The sequence below is a fragment of the Mercenaria mercenaria genome, chromosome 11 (assembly GCF_021730395.1).
Source record: "Mercenaria mercenaria strain notata chromosome 11, MADL_Memer_1, whole genome shotgun sequence".
Taxonomy (NCBI): domain Eukaryota; kingdom Metazoa; phylum Mollusca; class Bivalvia; order Venerida; family Veneridae; genus Mercenaria; species Mercenaria mercenaria.
The window spans coordinates 14,573,655-14,593,134 of NC_069371.1; the positions used below are offsets into that span (position 1 = coordinate 14,573,655).

Sequence of the window (19,480 nt, forward strand, 5' to 3'; positions counted from 1 at the left end):
TGTGGATGGTGGTGGTCAGAGAAATGGAATGCACAAATCAGGAACGAAAGGCCTTAACAGCACCCTCCCCCACCCCCACCCCCACCCCCGAGGCTATCCTATCCCTATTGCCAGATACCAATGCTTAAAAGTCTTACATGGTACACCCAGACGGGATTCATATAGAGATTCAAACCCCCTGGTTAATGGTGCCATCACTACTTTTTTAAGAAGAAAGAATGAAGCAATCAGCACACTACCCATGAGGTTACAATACCCATGGAGCATGTAGCAGCAAGTGTAGAAAACATATAAATAAAGTTAGATTTAATTGAATAAAAGCAATATTGTTTACATAGTTTCATTTAAAAGATACAGTTTAAGGTATTTTTAAAATGAATTGGAGTGTCGCATGTGCACAATGAGTTTCTGAACATTTTTATTATACATAAACAATAATTACAATTATTAGTCCCCTACTGGTTGAAAACCAGTTTCGGGGACTATAGGAATGCACTTTTCCGTCATTCCGTCCGTCCGTCTGTCCGTCCGTCCGTCTGTACGTCCGTCTGTCCGTCCGTCCGTCCGTCCGCAATTTCGTGTCCGGTCCATAACTCTGTCATCCATGAAGGGATTTTAATATTACTTGGCACAAATGTTCCCCATGATGAGACGACGTGTCATGCGCAAAACCCGGACCCCTAGCTCAAAGGTCAAGGTCACAATTGGAGGTCAAAGGTCAACAGGGCTTTTTTCCTGTCCGGTCCACAACTCTCCCATCCTTGAAGGGATTTTAGTATTACTTGGCACAAATGTTCCCCATGATGAGATGATGTGTCATGCGCAAATCCCGGACCCCTAGCTCAAAGGTCAAGGTCACAATTGGAGGTCAAAGGTCAACAGGGCTTTTTTCCTGTCCGGTCCATAACTCTCCCATCCATGAAGAGATTTTAATATTACTTGGCACAAATGTTCCCCATGAGGAGACGACGTGTCGTGCGCAAAACCTGGACCCCTAGCTTAAAGGTCAAGGTCACAATTGGAGGTCAAAGGCCAACAAGGCTTTTTTCCTGTCCGGTCCATAACTCTCCCATCTATGAAGGGATTTTAATATTACTTGGCACAAATGTACCTCATAATAAGACGATGTGTCATGCACAACTTTCAGACCCCTAGCTCAAAGGTCAAGGTCACACTTAGCAGTCAAATGTTAACATAGCATGAACAGGGTCTGTTTCGTGTCCGGTCCATAACTCTGACATTCATTAAGGGATTTTAATATCACTTAGCACAAGTGTTCCCCATGATGAGACGACGTGTCATGCACAAATCCCGGACCCCTAGCTCAAAGGTCAAGGTCACAATTGGGGGTCAAAGGTCAACAGAGTTTTTTTCCTGTCCCGTCCATAACTCTGCCATCCATGAAGGGATTTTAATATTACTTGGCACAAATGTTTCCCATGATGAGACGACATGTCATGCGCAACACCCGGTACCCTAGCTTAAAGGTCAAGGTCACGCTTTGAGATCAAAGGTCAAGAGGATTTTTTTCCTGTCCGGTCTATAACTTTGTCATGCAAAGCAGGATTTAGATATCAGTTGGCACAAATATTCCCCTGGATGAGACAACATGTCATGCGCATGAACCAGGTCCCTAGGTCTAAGGTCAAGGTCATATTTAGAGGTCAAAGGTCAAATTCAAGAATGACTTTGTACGGAACACTTCTTCTTCATGCATGGAGGGATTTTGATGTAACTTGGACCAAATGTTCACCACCATGAGGCACCCTTGTTTTTAGAATTACGTCCCTTTGTTTTTACTATAAATAGATTTTATTGTAACTTTTTTATTACTGGCGGTAGAGAAAAATCGAGACCACTTTTCTGTGGTACAGCATGCATGTTACATCCAATTTTAGGTGTATTTTGACCTATCTCTACCTGGTAAAGAGTTTCTTGTGGACTTATATTATATAGATTTTTTTTTTTTTTTTTTTTTTTTTAAGATTAATTTCCCTTTGTTGTTACTATAAATAACTTACATGATAACATTTTTATAATCAGCCAAAAAAATTCAATATGAAAACAACTGTGGGTTTTTATATATGCACATTTTAATCTAAGTGTGTTGTTATAACATATTGTATATGTAGTACAATATTGTTTATACATCATTGACAGATATCAGTTCATTATGTTATACTGCAGTAGAGAAAATTAGGTGCCTTCCAGTAGGGGACTTTGTATTGCATGGCAATACTTCATTCACTTGTTATCTATTTTGTTTACGAAACGTGTAAAACACCCACAGCAATAGACGCTATATATAATATATTTAGTAATATTTAGCTGTCTAATTCTTCTAAAACAATGTTTAATTTCCTATGTAAACTGAAACTATGTTCTGAGAAGTTTAAACGATATATATTTTAAGAAAGTTTAGGAGTCCAAATATACTGAATCTGTAATGATAGTATGTAAGAAGTAAATGAATGGACAGTTTTAGTACAGATATTTTTCAAAATTTCAACTCCAAGGATATTCTATTAGTCTGAGCATTATCTCGTTTTCCGTAATATGCGCATTTTTATTTCAGACAATGACTTTGCCTCCGATTTTCTTATTGTAAAATACGTTTCGCACTATTAACTGAATAAAGAATCTATTTTGTTCTAACCCGGAACCTGAAGCTTTGAGCCCCGGTTAGAGAGGGGTCCGACAGCCGTCTCCATTATCTGTTGATATTGATCGTAAGTCATGTAAACAAAGAAAAAAATGATAAAAAGATAAGATACCGAGAAAGTGAGAAAGAAGAAGTGACAAAATTGATATACTATACAGTGGCTAAGTATCTGAAATAACTTTAATGATATTGATATGTCCAGAAAACAGCGATACTGAGGAAATAATGGTTTCGACACAGAACCGGTTTAGGCGATTACCAAATGAAAACGACATGAATCTTGGAAATACCAAGACAGAAAGAGAAAGAAAAAGAACAGTAGTGTAGACAATGACGACTTCTTAAAATTCTCAGCAGATGTGAAATTGACCAGATTTCTGAAGGTATGAAAAGAAACGTTTTAGAATTGAAAACAATCTTAGTATACATGTATTGACGAGTTTAGAAGTATCTGAAGGAACACATGTGACCTAGGTAGAAAGGTATATCTAGATGTACAGAACAAAAAATGAAAATGTTGTCCTATAGATCATGAGATTCAGAGATAAGAAGCCAACAGAACAATCTCATATTTTGGGGAATGACAGAGAAGTACCTCTTCGCTTTTCTAATTGATTACAAATTTTGTTAAAGAGGAATCAGATCTACACCCTCCAAGTAACAATTACAATGCCATGGAACGAGCCCATCGCCTATGGATGCTTCGTAGCCAGATATACAGAGACTTGACCCGAAGCGACCCCTTTTTGTAAAGTTTCGGGACTATGAAGATGTAGTACTAGTTGACGCATACAAACTCAAAAAAGACCATTTCAGCATCGACAGCGATTTCCTCCGCGCGGAAAAGTCTATATAACCGTACAGAAACTGGAGAGGCCTGCACAAAACGCTCGCGGGTTGTGATTAAATATCAAGCTTAACTGTATATTATATCGATGATCGCCTAACAAATCATATGTTCCTAAATTGGTTTGACATTAAATGAAGTGCTGACTTTTTGAACCAAGACGGACAGATGGACAAACAACCACGAACGTGTTGAAAATATCAAATCATATTCCTTTTGGAAACATAACACATGATGACGTATTCAGTTTAACAGACCCCGATCAACAGAAATAAGCAAATGAACTCGAACACAGTGATACAAACAACTAAATTAAATGCAAAAGTAAACAAATATGATACTAAAGTGTCAATTTCAAGTGCAGTTGCACACGAAACACCTCACCTTTGTCTCGAAATTGGCACTTTAATGCTTTACACTCCTTACCGGCAATGTTCGTTTGATTTGTTGAACAAAATATAAATTTGAAATGGTAAAAATGTAATTCGTGGTTTATAACTGAAATATCATCCAAACGTAGAAATCGGTAATCTTACCTCGATTTATACGGCAGTGTATATGTGTATTTAAGTGGCACAGAATAGTTTCGTATATTTATGAATTTTATATAACTAAGGTTTGATGCTGACGAGTAACTGTTGAGTAAAACGAATAAATGTTTGAATCGATTTTCCCTACTCCGTGTAGATGACCAGGTGAGGTAAGCGAAGTCAGACAAAATGTAAACGGCCATCCATCCACCTAGATTCAGCTCAAATTTGCTGAAAAAGTAAACGGTTATGAGAAAGTTTTCTTTCCACCATTATTTTTGTCTAGTAACATGCTTAAAAAATAAACATATGTTTTAGGTCAGTCATTTGCAGGTAATACGGAACAGGTCGCGCAAGGAATGCATTTTGGACCATTTTTGCCTCATTTTTAGTGTCCTGAAACGGAGTTTCACTCGTGTTATTACTCTATCAGTAGACTGAAAATGTCACCGGTCTACAGTTTTCAATGTAGGTAGACCTTCTTTTGGGTGTTTACGCCGACGACAAAGAAAATACACGACTGGGGCTGAAAGATTTGCTGAGATCTCCGAAAACAAAATTTCAGCAGGATAAATATTCTATGATTTTTTTGTGGCAAATGGAATATTTGGCATCGTTAGCAGAACAACGAAAAACATTTTTCCATAATACCTTCTTTCCTAGTATCTTCTTGCCATGTATAAAGGACATCTACCAATTTACTACTCTGGAATATGAGAATAAACCATTGCATCTTTATGCTACTTAAAATATGATATTTATCTGTATTTACTGGTTTTTGTTATCAACAGAAACAACGACGTTTCGGCAAAGAGTCTGTGAAAGGGAGATATATGTTGGCATTCCAACCTTTGATGTTGTGATGTCCCACTAACCCAATCCAGACCCTACTGCTCAATTCTCTTTGCACTGTTTCTTTCAAGTCATAAAGTTTGTTTTTTATATTATTGTTTAGATTTATTCTTTTATTTTTGAACATTTCGGGTGATGAAGTCCTTTTATTGCAATTTAGCTAATTTAAGCTACAAGAACTTGAGGACAGAATTTACTGTAGCAAACATGAAAAAAATGTGCTCTTATATTTAAAAATCGAGAGAAGAGAATAACATTTTTATGCATTTACAGTTTTGTTTTATACGTACTTGTAAAACCATATGTGTGTTACCTTTAAGGGCGTACATCATGCACGCTGTCTTTTTTCCTTTTAACGTCACATTTTATCGTCGGGCATGGTAAGCATATCAAAAGTAACAAAAATACTGAACGGTGCAAATTTTCAATATTTTAATGAATTATTAAGAATTTTCTGTTCTTGAATAAATAAAATTATATGACCCGTTTTTCAGAAAATTAGATGAGTGTGCAATTTTTTTCTACAAATCTAATGATGTTTGCAACGTCACAAGTACATTTACTTGCTTATACGAGGGGCGTTCAATATGTAATGTTACTCTGTATGTAGTTCCGTAACCGCATGTTATTTTTAGATGTGATTTTCAGCACATTATAGAGCAATTTATTGGGAACACAATGCTATAAAAATTATAAAAATCGATAGATTCAAAGTAAACATATAATCATTTGAGTGAGGTGTATTCGGGTATACTGGACAATTTTATGTCCAAAATGTCGAGATTGTAATATTCAATTCCTTGATTCTACTATTCAACAACTAGAACTATAGTTCAATTTTCAGTTTCAACAGATAAAACGAATCATGATCTTTACAAAAACATTTGAAAACTAAAATAAAAAAGTTTATAAATGTGTATATTTTTACTCGAAAAATGATTAGTTGAGTACAATAAGCCTCTGCAATTTTGTCAGGCGCGATCATCAACCTTTTAAAAAATTCTTGTATCTTAAGTTGATACTAGTATCTTAATTCTCGATTGCGGAACTAGTTCTTACAGGTTTGATTAATCGCTCTCAACACCCATTCCAGATGGAATCAACCTCGAGTTTAGAATTATTAGTTGTGTTGTAAAATTAAAAACGTAATAAATAGTTTAAAACAAACGCAAACTCATAAAAAATTGCGTTACCTCGTAGAAAAATGATAGAATTTTGTGATTTTACAAGTTATTCTATTTTTCTGAGACTGTGGATGCCCAAGACAAACTTAAATTATGATAATTGTCCAGTATACCTGAGTACACCTCACTTAAATAATCATATTTTTACTTTGAACCTGTCGATTTTCATAATATATATAGCATTGTGTTCCCAATAAATTGCTCTATAATATGCCGAAAACCGCATCTAAAAATAACAAACGGTTACGGAACTACATACGGAGTAACATTACATATTGAACGCCCCTCGTAACCAAGAAAGTAGTTACAAATTTCTATCGAATATAACATCAGCTTCACCGAGAACTTATACGTGGGTGCAAACCCATTATTTTAACTGGGGACCATACGCCGCTTTTCATGGAATTAAACACTAGTGTAGCATTGAAGGTTCCATGTGCACCGCCTTATGAACACATCTGCGGATGTCTCTAAATTGTATTTTGTACTTTTAGCATGTGTAAATGTTGTGTTCAACTCAACCCGGGGCTAGAGGGCGTGGACGGTAGCATGCATTTCCACTACCGTCCATGAACAGGCTTTATCAAACCGAGCCTGCAGCATGTTCGTGTTTGTTGTGTTGACCGACCTGCGGAGTTTCCACTTTTTCTATTTTGTTAAAAAAGTGCGATTCCCCTTTGACCTTGTTCAAGATGTCTTTGAGTTATATGTTTAGTGATACCGAACATATCTTACAGTAGCCAAAATATACATTCACTGTCAATATACTTTAATGACTTGAATCAGAAAAAAAAGAGGAAAAAAATGTTTATTGAGCGTTTGTATTACGAGTTGAGCTGTAAAAGGGAATGCGACAGATGTTGAATATCAGCGGACAAGTCATCATTTAGAGCATCATTTTGAGCACGTTTGTCACCAAGAACTAACGTGTTTTTTCTATAAGAGAACATAAATGCTTCATATTACATGTGTAATCGTATCTTCCAACGTTTACATATTGTCATTTTTTGTATGTTCACTAATTATCTGTTGACTCAGAATTGTCATTATGCAATTTTCCTGCCATCAAACCGATTAATATCGAAAGAGAATGAGTCTAGTACCAAATGGTAAGTAGTTGTCAAAAAAAAACCCACAAAAACTTTGATTACGATGATCAAAAACTGAAGAACGTACATCATTTTTGTAATAAAATATTGAGCACTATTTTACCTTTCTAGAAAGTATTAAGTACTTTCCTTTAAATTATTCGTCAATTTATAATCACTTAATATTGTACAAATGAATCATATTTCTTCGAAATTAATCGGTATAATGACAATTTTGAGTTAACAGGTAATCAGTGAACATCACAGAAATTACGATATATAAACAGTCAAAGACATCATTTCATATAGTTCTCTTTTATTTGGATCTTTGTTTACGTAGGGATAATGCGGCCGTCTTAATAATTACATTTGTTAACCTGAAATTATACCGATGTTAAAGCTTTTACGCTTTTTTGAAATTTTAGCTTCTGAGTATATTATACATTCTGCATACTCAATAACACTTTACAAATTTCATTGTATCAGATATAATTTATGATTAGAATAGAAAAGTCATATTGCAGCCGTTCTAGACCAGAACGAATTTCATATATATCGAAAATATTCTTTCAGAACCCACGAGTCATCTCTTTTAAATTCACTTCTGAATTCATCAAAAAATAACACTAAAAAAATTAAGGTAAATGGTGGGGAAATATGTCACGGTATAGAACTTGAATATTGAAACGGGGAGAAAATGTGTAGGCGGTCGGGTAGCTCAGTCCGTAGATTATCGGAATGGTATTCCGAGGCTCCTGGTTCGAGTCTCGGCCTGGCTTCACAATTTTCTCATCCTGTGACAGAATGAATGACAGAGTGTATATCCACCTCATCCCCTACCTCCACCCCTAATAGTTTGTGCCGATATAGGATTTGGAATGATAAATTTGCATAATTGTTATGCCCCTTTACGTATTTTCATTTATTTCGTAATGATAGGGGACGATTACGGGATATTGCCAATCATAACTGACTAACTGACAAAAATCAAGATACCTAGTTAACGTAAGTGAACATGTGGATGGCAGTAGTGGGCACTATGGAAGCGTTAATTGACCCCCGAGTTGGCGTGAAAATGACGGACATGTCAAGATAGATTATCTCGACATATCGTGTAATATCGTGGCATCTCGAAAATTATTAAGACGACACGCCAGAACTGATTCTTGTCTTGTTGACAAAGTTTCTACCACTGGTCATAATTTATGCTACGCTTACCTAAATTTACTCGATTGTTGACATAACTGGCGTCATACAAAATTGTATCACCCAGGAAAATAGGACGGCATGCTACATAATCAAATAGGCGTCATCCAAAAATTATGTGGAAATGTAAAAAACGTTCTAGTTTATGTTAACATACTGTGATATACCTTGTTTTCTTGTAAAATATTTACACGTCGTGAGCCGATACCTTTGTATTATTTAAAGAAAATTAAGCAAAATGTCGGTAGTTTTGTATTAGCTTTGGAATTCTGCCATTTTCGTTGGAAGCAATGGCTGCATAAAACTACGGTAATTATTTCATGCTTGTACTATTATTGTTGTTGTTGCTTTTGTTGTTGTTGTTGTTAATGTTCTTATTCTCATAGTTTCATTATTTATGATAATATTATTTAAGCTGTAAAGACCATAACTCTCCATTAACATTATTGCTTATGGTTCTGGCGGAAGGCTATATCATCCGCAGGATGCGACTAGTAAGGCAATGATCTTTCTTTAATTTAATGATCTGATTTCATCAGTAAGTCTTCTGACTCCAACAGGAATTGCCATCACTCTTTTAGTATTCGTTTGGCAATATCTCTAACAAATCTTAGACCAGTCATATCATTGACCCCCATAAAGATTTATTTGAAATTGTGTAATCCTGATTTTTATGATTTTTATGAATAATTGTTACCGGATTTAGAAAATTCTAGACGTTTCAAATATATGATATATTGAGTACCTTGAGATACTTTTCAAGCCCAAAGTGATAAGGAAATCAACTGCTTCATGAAAAAAGTGCTGCTCTTCAATGAGAATTACAACTTATAATTAAAAATAAAATGAAAATAAAATGTTTTGATATTTCTGTCGAGTTCCTGCAAAATGCTATGCAAAATAACTAAATTTATGTTCAAATTGCTAGTTCACGAAGGATTTTTTGACACTGGGACTGATTTATTTTCATTGCATGTGCATCGAAAAGTAATAAACACTTAACTAGCTGCATCCCGCCCGCTAAGCTCAGTAGGAAGAGCGTTAGGTCTACGGATCGCGGGGTTGCGAGTTCGATCCTCGGTCAGGGCGTATGTTCTCCATGACTTTTTGATAAACGACATTGTGTCTAAAATCTTTAGTCCTCCGCCTCTTATTCATCTGGGGAAGTTGGCAGTTACTTACAAAGAACAGGTTTGTACTGGTACAGAACCAGGAACACTGGTTAGGTTATCTACCCGCCGTTACATGACTGAAATACTGTTAAAAACGGGTAAAACCCTAAACAAACAAACAAACAAAATAAACTGGTTGCCTCCTTTTTAAGGCATTTTCTTAAATGTAAAACGGCCTTGTCGTTTTGATAATTTTTCTGATTAAGCAAAAGTAAATCCTGAATGGTTAGATTATTGATTCCATATCTATCAACGTGTGGCTAGGTGTTCCTTCCCCTTTTCTACCTCGCTAATATGTAACGAAGTAGCTCATTCTATAAAATGTAGAAAATGTATAATTATTGATATAATAAAAAATCTGTTTTGTCATTTCAGTTGTATGTTTGCCTGTTCTTTCGAGAAAGCTGTGTTGCCTGGTTTGGTGTCAACAAGTTCAAAGATGTGTTAGTTACGTAATATTTTCGGCTTTGATATATACTTGGAAAGTTACAGTTTATATTATATTTTACACATAACATTGCGGTAACTCTTCGAAATGCAAGACAGACTGTCGGACGCCCTTGGGTGAGGAGATATAGGGCTGGTTCTACGTCACTTTATGTAATAAATGAAGTGAGAAAGCTTTTCAACAGATGGCATAATATGGAACATGTTTAAGTCATCAGACAGAGCGAAGGAATCGCAAGAAATAGTCAGGCATATATTAAAGACCATGGATACATTGATGTGATTTCAAAACGTCTGTTACAAAGACTTACATACATTAAAAGTGGGCATGCATTAAGCTATATTAAGTCTATACTTTTAAGTTCCGAGGGTTGTTCGTGCAGTTATTGCACCAGATCTTCAAATGGCATTAAGATACTATTATGGTGATAGTATTTCGGATAGAACGAGCATTTTAGACAGGAGATAAAAAAAACACTCGCACACCACACACACTCGGACATAAAATAAACACAAGGACAAAACAAACAAATACAGGAACACAATGGGCATCGCCTTGGGACGGTCAGTGGCAAAACCACCACTGGGGAGTTTAAACCGATTTACCTCACTCTTACCCCCACCATGTTCCAGAGTCACAAGACCGTGTAAATAAAAGTTATCCCCGCCAGGTGAAACCCTAACATACGAAAAGGCAACAGAAGGATACTTTTTTGCAAGTGCTCGAAAACAAACTGGATTCATTTGGACAAAGAAAAGTTTGAACAGTCAAGTAACACTTTTGTTCAGTGCAAAACAATGTACCTTAACTGGTTGTAGATAGATCTATATATGTAATGCTTCTTTTAGAAATATACAAGACTACCGTTTAGTGTCTGAATTAGTTGTCTTCCTTGAACATTTTCACTAACATTGCAAGAGATGTAAACTAATATAAAATGTTAAAAATACGGTGAACAATCTAATTATAATAACTGGCTATTTTGTAGTACCAGTATGTTGTATAGTTTTTTTTTTTTTTTTTGTTTTCATAGAATTTTTTCAAATTCACATATATGTTAGGAAAATTTGTGCCGAAAACAATGAACAAATAAAATAAAAACAATGGGTCATTAGGCTTGTTTTTGTGAAAATTGTTTTGAAAACACCCACTGTTGCTGAAACTGATACCGACTCTTCAACATTTTCATGATTGTTTGCTTTTATATAAATACCAACCAAAGTATGCATAAAGACAGCACAATAAGGTTAATTCTTTTTAGAGATTCAATTATATATTTCATATCATAGTCATATTTATAATACAATATCGTTAAATTATGCGTGCAAATAGAAAAAGAGTCTGGTTTCACATTCACTTTTGTGAACTTTTTTAATGGAAAATACATTAAGAACATTTTTTTTAGTTTTGAAAAAAAATGTTTCTAGATTTTTTTTCCTGTTTTCATTGTGAATAAACAATTGAATTGTGAAAATAAAAATGGAAAAAAAGTATGGGTCATCAGGCCAAATTTTATGTTAAGGCCGCTTGAATGCAACACCTGTATGCGGACGAAAAATGGCGCGAACCTGACCAAGTTGATTATATGTATATCTGCCAGTAGTTAAAAAGAAGTTTAAACATTCTTAATTCTTTCTATAATTGAATACTGAATAATCTGAAAGGGGATTTGTCTTATCAATACAAAGTTAACTTAAATGTCTAACACTATATAAACAGAACTGTCTTTGTACTAACGTGCGCTGTCAAAATACAGCCACAAAAATGGCAAGATACATGTCGGGCATGATTCATGTCAATACAACATAAACAAGTATCAACATTTGATTACTGATAAAACTTATTAAAAAAGTTATTTTATTTAACATTTCTCACATTTAAGATTGTCTGTAACATGTTTCAAGAAATGTTGACTTCACTTCAGTTTTCCATAGATGGTGTCGGCCGCGCAGAAACATGCGCATAAAAAACTATCGGAATTCCCTTTAAATGTGCTTTGATTTTTCTTTTAAATGTAATACTTAAATTTTATATTGTTACATTTTGCACAAAACTGTATAAGGCAGATAAAAAGAAACCACCGCTTATGACTGAAATGCCATTCAGTAAATAAACAATAGAAATTTGCTTTCTTAATTCACTGAATAGCATGTTTCAATGGAAGAATACCAGAGAAAATGGATTCGTTCAATGTTGTTAGAGAAGAGATGCTGGTTACAATGCCTTATTGTCCCAAGTGTACAAAAAGATCGAGAAAATATGCTTTAAACGACCCTATGCCTTTTGACCATCCTTGGCCTGTCTTAGGCATCATCTGCATCCATATATGTCGTGTGTATCTTAAAAATTGAAGAAATTATCATAATACAATCAATTATCAATTATAAATTTTAGAGTTGTCATTGTGAATATTAAAGGCCAGAAGAGATCTGCCCAAATACTTTAATGCTTATCTTTTTACAGATTTTACAGATTGTATTATATAGCAGATGTATCTGGTAATAAGTCGAACAAATGACTACGAAAAAAAGTTACACCAAACACGCAAAGAACTGCTACGCGCTTCTGAGTAATATAGACCTAATGAAACTTTACGACAAAAAATAAATCATATTGTAAATAACAATTGACATCATTAAAGCGGATATTACAATATAAAATAAATAATTCCTTTCAGAAGTTTCAAGTAAATATGGCAGCCCGTGTACGAGTAAAATAATCGCAGTTGATTCAAAATCTATACATGGTGGAGGTGTCGTTCTTGAAATGTCCACTTTCCAACAATGTCTTCTTTTGTATGCAATGAAAATAAAATTCCGCTCGCACTTATGCTTGCCTGGTGGTAGAGCGTCCGCTTCCAGGGCGGGAGGTCGTGGGCACGATCCACGGCCGCGTCATACCAAAGACATGAAAAATGGTTCCTGTAGCTCCCTTGCTTGGCGCTAAGCATAAAAAGGGAAAATGACTTCTTCTCTCATTCCATCAGGAATGAGGTGTCGAGAGTGATTTATATAAGTTGTAGAACTTCCTTCACAATCGACCTGATATAAATTATGTATAAACATAGTACAGAAAAAGCCATAATTTTGAAAAATGTGTGCAGGAGTTCTGGTTCCTGGCAAACCTAATAATGATGAGTGTGCATAGTTTAAAAGCTTTTGTTCTCATTATTACAGTACAGTAGAGTAAAACATACAAAAAATAATTTCGATGTCCTTAAGTATAAAAAGGGTCATAACATACTCGTATAATGATAATATATCACTGTGTGTAGTTTCAAAGCTATTGCACTCATAGTATTCAACATAATGGTACTACAGAACGCGGGGTCGTGAAAACGATCCCCGGGCGTGGGGTTTATTCTGTGTGACGATTTTGGTAACAAACATTGTGTCCTCCACCTCTGATTCACTTGGAGAAGTTTACAATTACTTGCGGATAACAGGTATATCTAATGGAGTTATTTCAAAAAGTAAATAAAGCTGAGTTACGGGTCTTTTGCGGTACAAGTTCTCCCAGTACTATCTATCAATGTTAAATTTCTATCAAGCTCTTTTAATTGTTTTGGAGATATGCTGTGCACAAATGTTTTATACGTAAATCAGATAAAGGGAGAAATTTAAATAGGTCATTAAGGTAGATTAGACTGCACTTTCTCTGTATGAAATTTAAATTTCTTCGCCTTTACAATATCCTTACAGTAGTTCAGGTAATTTTAAATTATGCTCAAGAAAGAAGTGTAATACCATCTTGGTCTAAGAGTGCTCACCTGAAATTCAGAGCTTAAACAGACTGGAAAGTTCAAGAGGCATATTATGTGACAGATTACAAACAGTACAAACACTATATTCGTACTAGGTCTATAAACTGTGTGGAATTTACACACAAGTAATTGGAGTAGGCCTGGGTTGTTTCCAAAGGTTCTCTAAACTAGTCATCTGCATCCTGCAGTTCATAAGAAGTTGTTCAAAGATATTTTCATATTTAGCTCAAATGGCCCCTTAATACAAGCAAATGTTGGAGAAGACCGTACAATGATGCTACAGCCAAAGTTTGATAAATATCCATCAAGCTGTTCATGGGGAGAAATCGTTTGAAGGTATTTTAGCTCCAGTTACCAATAAAAAGGACAAAGCTCACTGATTAAAAAAGTGGGAGAGGACCTTAAGGATGCTATATAGTGAGTTAAATAAATTAAAATCCTTTAAGCGGTTCACGAGGACAATTCGTTTTAAGAATTTTCTATTTTTTAGATATTGTGTCCTCTAGAAAAGTCTTGTCCTACCAATTGTAATAATTCTGGGAGATGACCCTACAGAAATACTACAGACCATGCTTGATAAAAATCCAACGAGTGGTTCACGAGGGAATTGTCACATTTTTAGTGGATTCCTTGGCCCAGGATGTGTTAAGATTTGAACCAGCATCCAGCAAAACAAAAAGCAATAAAATCACAATTTACCTTAATGACTTTCTGTGAATAATCTCTGTTTTATATTAATGTATAAAACCACATAAAAATTTCGCGTAGAGTAATATGTGGTGTACTAATGCTTTGCAATGAGAATACCACTCTAAAAGAACCTGGATCCGGCATACAAAAGGTTGGAGAGGGACGCGTACTTATTCTTTTGTTATCTGTTTAATATCTAAAACGTACACGTTAAACCTTTTTAGAAATTCACAAATTCATGTCAAAGTAATAAAGTTGATTTAAAAAATATTTCAATTTTTTATTTTTTTTATTGTATTATTTTTTTTTTAAATAAATGTATTTAAATAAAATTAATACAACCGTTTCGATTTTGATTGTAGTGCATATCACTTACAATGTAACACAGTGTTTTATATGACAAAATGTAACGTGAAAATATGTTAAATGGCAAAATTCTACAGATATATATAGATATATAGACAGAAAGATGGACACAGTAATTACTTTTATATAAGAACAAACTCACTTTTTCATAAGATTAGGTTAAAAACTTGTTGACGTAATAAGAAAATGCACAATAGCACAGTCTGTTTCATTTTTTTTTTCTGTTTATGGAGATGTAATGAAATGTGCAGTTCCCCTTATGTGTCCTAGCACCGGCTTAAGCGGAATTCTTTTACAGTGAAAATGAATGTTCTCAATGATCGAAAAGTTCCAAAAATATAACAACACTACGTCCATGTACGGGGAGACTTTTACTCAACTTTTATTCTTGTTCACCTGATATATTATGATTCAAAAACAACATTATAGATATTGCCTTTACCTAATACAGCAAATATTAGGAAACAAAATCTTCATAATATTATGTATCTTTACAGGTTTTTTCATGTAAGTGGCACTTTGTACAATATAAACAAAGAAAAATGTCATGTAAATTAGTAGATACAAGATGTAGCCATGGTTGAATCTTTATAGCTGGTTCAACGTTATATAAAAATAAGATGTCAATAACTTAACATTGATGTTGCCTTTATATCCAATACTGTTCAAAGTATAACTAAATTTCAAAGACGCATCGGTTTCTAATATTCCAAATTCAAGAAGTATGTTAACAATTCTCCATTGTGTCCTACATCGAAAGAAGTAAACAGTTCAACTTAAAATGCTTTCTGCTCATAAGTATCTACCTTAATCATGTCAGAATTGCTATTATATTATCAAATACTTTCTAGTTATAAACGTTTCTGATAGCTTCAATTTTAATCCCACATTTAGGGTACTAGTATTTCTTCCTACATTGTTTTTAAAAAATATGTAGTGTACAAGGAATACAGGCGGTAAGGTCACATAGATGAAAATATCCTGTAGGCTCTCTATCAAAGCAGGCTATGCACAAGTTAGGCTTATGACAAACCTGAAAACAGAAACAAGAAAAAAAACTAAACTGCAATTAAAATGATCCCTGTATAGCTAAATGATATCAACACATAACTTCAACAAATATTATCATTCAAAATAAAGTTGGTTATAAAAATATATCATTTGCATGCCTTTAATCAAAGAAGTTAATCAAAATAATAACTACAAGTTTCATCACAAATTATTTCAACGCTTTTTAGCAATCTAATTATTATACTAATAAAAATGTATAAGAATTTGAAATTTACCCCTATTTGACTATGTTGTCTTTCCACCATGCTCGTTCAGTACATCATTGCCAGTCTCCCACAACTTCCTCTGGTAGTCTGAATATATAAATGACAAATGTTTGCAAAACGAGGTTATTCTATTAAAATATGTATACAAATGTTTCAATAGCTCGGTTGAAGTGTCGGCTATAAGTGAGGGAGTGGGGCTCTATCTCCGGTCGCGTCGTACCAAAGAAAAATTGTACTACAGTTTCCTAGAATGGCACTGATCAGCATTTAAAGGACTTTAACTGGCGGTAAAATAAGCACAGTCAAGTATCTATTACTGAATATCTTGTTTGTCGCAACAGAGCTTTGTGGCTGCTGTTGTTTGCGACGTTAAATAAGCTTTCATCTGTTACTGGCTGACTGTTTTTATTTCACTCCGTTCATTTAAAGTCTAGAATTCATAATTCATTCAATACCTCGAGGATGCAAACACCGCATTTTCATGCATTAACTTCAGCTACAATAACTTTCACTTCTGAAGAGATAAATGTACGTGATTATGATACCAATAATAAAATCACAAAACAATCTGAAAATATACCTCTGTTTGACTAAATTCAGCACAATAACCTTTACTAAAGTTCAGCACAAGGACCTTCCATCTCCTCCATTCTCCCGTCACGAATGCAAATGGAAAACGTCTGCAAAGGGAGAAAAAAATGATTACTGCAAGTGTAGTAAAGTAGTCCAAAATATAGTTCCTACCAGCTGGTACTGTACGTGCCACCTGAGAAGCCATGGTCGCTACCCCAGTGGGGCTCGAACCCACGACCCTGAACTTAGCAGCCGACATCTTATCCACTAGATATTCTAAATATCCGTAATTGTTATAATTATATATAGTTATAATAAAGGCCTTTGCTGTCATATCTTAGCTTTTAGGGTAAATATTTCTTTTTATGACTTCTCACTCGGACTGAAGACATATTGATTATGATATTTTATCGCTCATTTCGGTTAGAAACTGTTACTTACTTTAACAGTGAAGAGAATTCAGAAATTCATGATAAATTCAGACAGTTTTGAGCACAATCCAATTAAAAAATTCTATAGAAAACAACAACAACAACAACAAAAAAGAGTGTGCAATTCTATCAGATAAACAAGACTACACTCTTAGCACAAACAAATGTTTATATTTTACTGTATTCATGGTTACAAATTAATTCAATTAAAAATCGTGAATTATTATTTCAATTATATAATATTGTATAAACGTACCGAAATAGACACGTCCGTCTGTCTGGAACAAACTCGGATTCAAGAAATACTTTATGTTGCCTTTTGTGTTCGTGTAAGTTGACATTTTCATCTTGTGATTTTCTCGTTTAAATTTAGGAAGCAAAACCATGTTAACCAAATGGCAAGTCGGCTTATATTTAAGTAACATGATACGTTACATAATGGCATGTCGCCTTACTGCGACTACATAAAGGCGTACCACATAGTAGATTTAGGTTAGCGTAGCATAAATTATGACCTGTGGTAGAAACTTTGTCAACAAGACCAGAATCAGTTCTGGCGTGTCGTCTTAATAATATCCGAGATGCCACGATATTACACGGTATGTCGTGATAATCTATCTTGACATGCCTGTCATTTTCACATCAACTCGGGGGTCAATTAACGCTTCCAAACTTAAGTAGATAACAAGCAGTTTTGTCACTTGCCAGATAATAATTGAATAAGTGACATTTTTACGAAACATTTCGAGATAAATAAGTGGATATGTGGTTGGCAGAAATATGCCACCATAAATTTAATGATATTTTCAAGATGTGCAATAATACAAAATAGGAAAGAAACTTTGTACTTGATTTCTACAGGTAAAATAGCATTAATGTACATCAATTATTTAACCGGGACGAATATTTTGCATTAAGATACTTTTTTTTATAATATCTTATCTAAAATTCGCTTGAACCAAATGAGAAAAAAGTATTAATATTCAGTATGTTTAGTATGAATATAAACCTACCAAATACAGCGAATTAAAGTATACTCTCGCAATAAAACTTTTTATTAATCAAATATTAGTCAAACATGACATGGACATTACTTGCAAATCAGATTAATTGAAGTGCAACAGACGTTACCTTAGTTACGTTTGTTAATTCCAGTTGAATTTGCGCCTCTGGCTACCATTCCAAATATTTCAATCCATTTCTTTAAATGTTTGTTTAAATAATGTCTTCAAGTTCATTTACTTTCCTTGTATTAACACACTTTTTATAAAAACACAGGTATCTAAGCTAAATGAATATGTATGAATTCCTTATATTTCTGTAAACGTATACAAATAAATGAATTTAATATTTTAATATTTAGAATATTTTAGCAGTGATAAAACACGTGTTTAGTTAACGATAATCGTTTACTTTTATTTAATGCTTAACTGGGTACAAATTCTATTTATATATACTTGATGATGTAGTAATTTAATGAAGAAGCACAGGGGCTTGTTTAAAGATGTACCTATCTCCTTTAAAGAAATGGAAAAGCTCGAAACAAAAGCGCCTATGCAGGCCATTAATGGACGGATAGCTCAGTGGTTTGCACACTGGCCTTCCAATCCTGAGGTCTGGGGTTCGATCCCTGGCAGCTACTCGGGAATTTTCAGAAACGCTTTTCAGTGTTTCCCACCCAACTAGAGGTGTACTGGTCAGGAACCCAGGCAATCCTCGCTGTATCAGTGTATCAGTGCTATACACTGGGCACGTTAAAGAACCAGGCTGTCTATTCGAAACGAGCTAGGCTAAGTTAGCCGGACAGGCCTGTATCTGATTTCTGATCTCTCTGCCGTGGGGGCTTTGTCTCACTCTGTCCCTCTGGTCAGATCGCTCTGTGTCTGTACTAGTAGAGGATGAATTATGCGCCCTGTGTGGCTGCATTTAAACTATGTAAAGCGCTTTTGAACGTGAAATTGATCATGAAAAGGGCGCTATATAAATCTGGTATAATAATAATAATAATAATAATAATAATAATTGATAAATATATGTATGACAGCAAACTATGTATATTGTTTAAAGCTATGTTCGTTAATTCATTTAAACGTTTAAACAGTTCGGTGACACGTGTCGATTGAGTTCCACTGTCCATATAAAGTACACTCGGTACCCCGTCCACTATTTTATTTATATTGCTCACATTAGGCTGGGTGTATATATTTGGTTGCTCATTTAAACTTTCGTGGCTGAACTAATCCCAACAATTAACATAATGGAGTGGAATAAGTAGAATGTAAGGAAATGAATCGAAGGAAAACAAGTCAACGAAAATATCATAGCACATATTTGGAATTCTGAAGTTAGGACTGATGCGTAAAACTGCCCTCATTGTGGACTAAATGCCAT

General features: G+C 34.5%; 1 long non-coding RNA gene across 1 annotated transcript; it reads right to left on the bottom strand.

Annotated features, from left to right (window-relative positions):
• Positions 1-15,164: 15,164 nt before the first annotated feature.
• LOC128546853 (uncharacterized) lies at positions 15,165-18,477 on the bottom strand. Its single transcript, XR_008366181.1, has 4 exons — positions 18,221-18,477; positions 16,666-16,765; positions 16,095-16,172; positions 15,165-15,841 (listed from the first exon to the last, which is right to left on the bottom strand). It is a non-coding gene; the product is annotated as an uncharacterized LOC128546853 (long non-coding RNA).
• Positions 18,478-19,480: the final 1,003 nt, after the last annotated feature.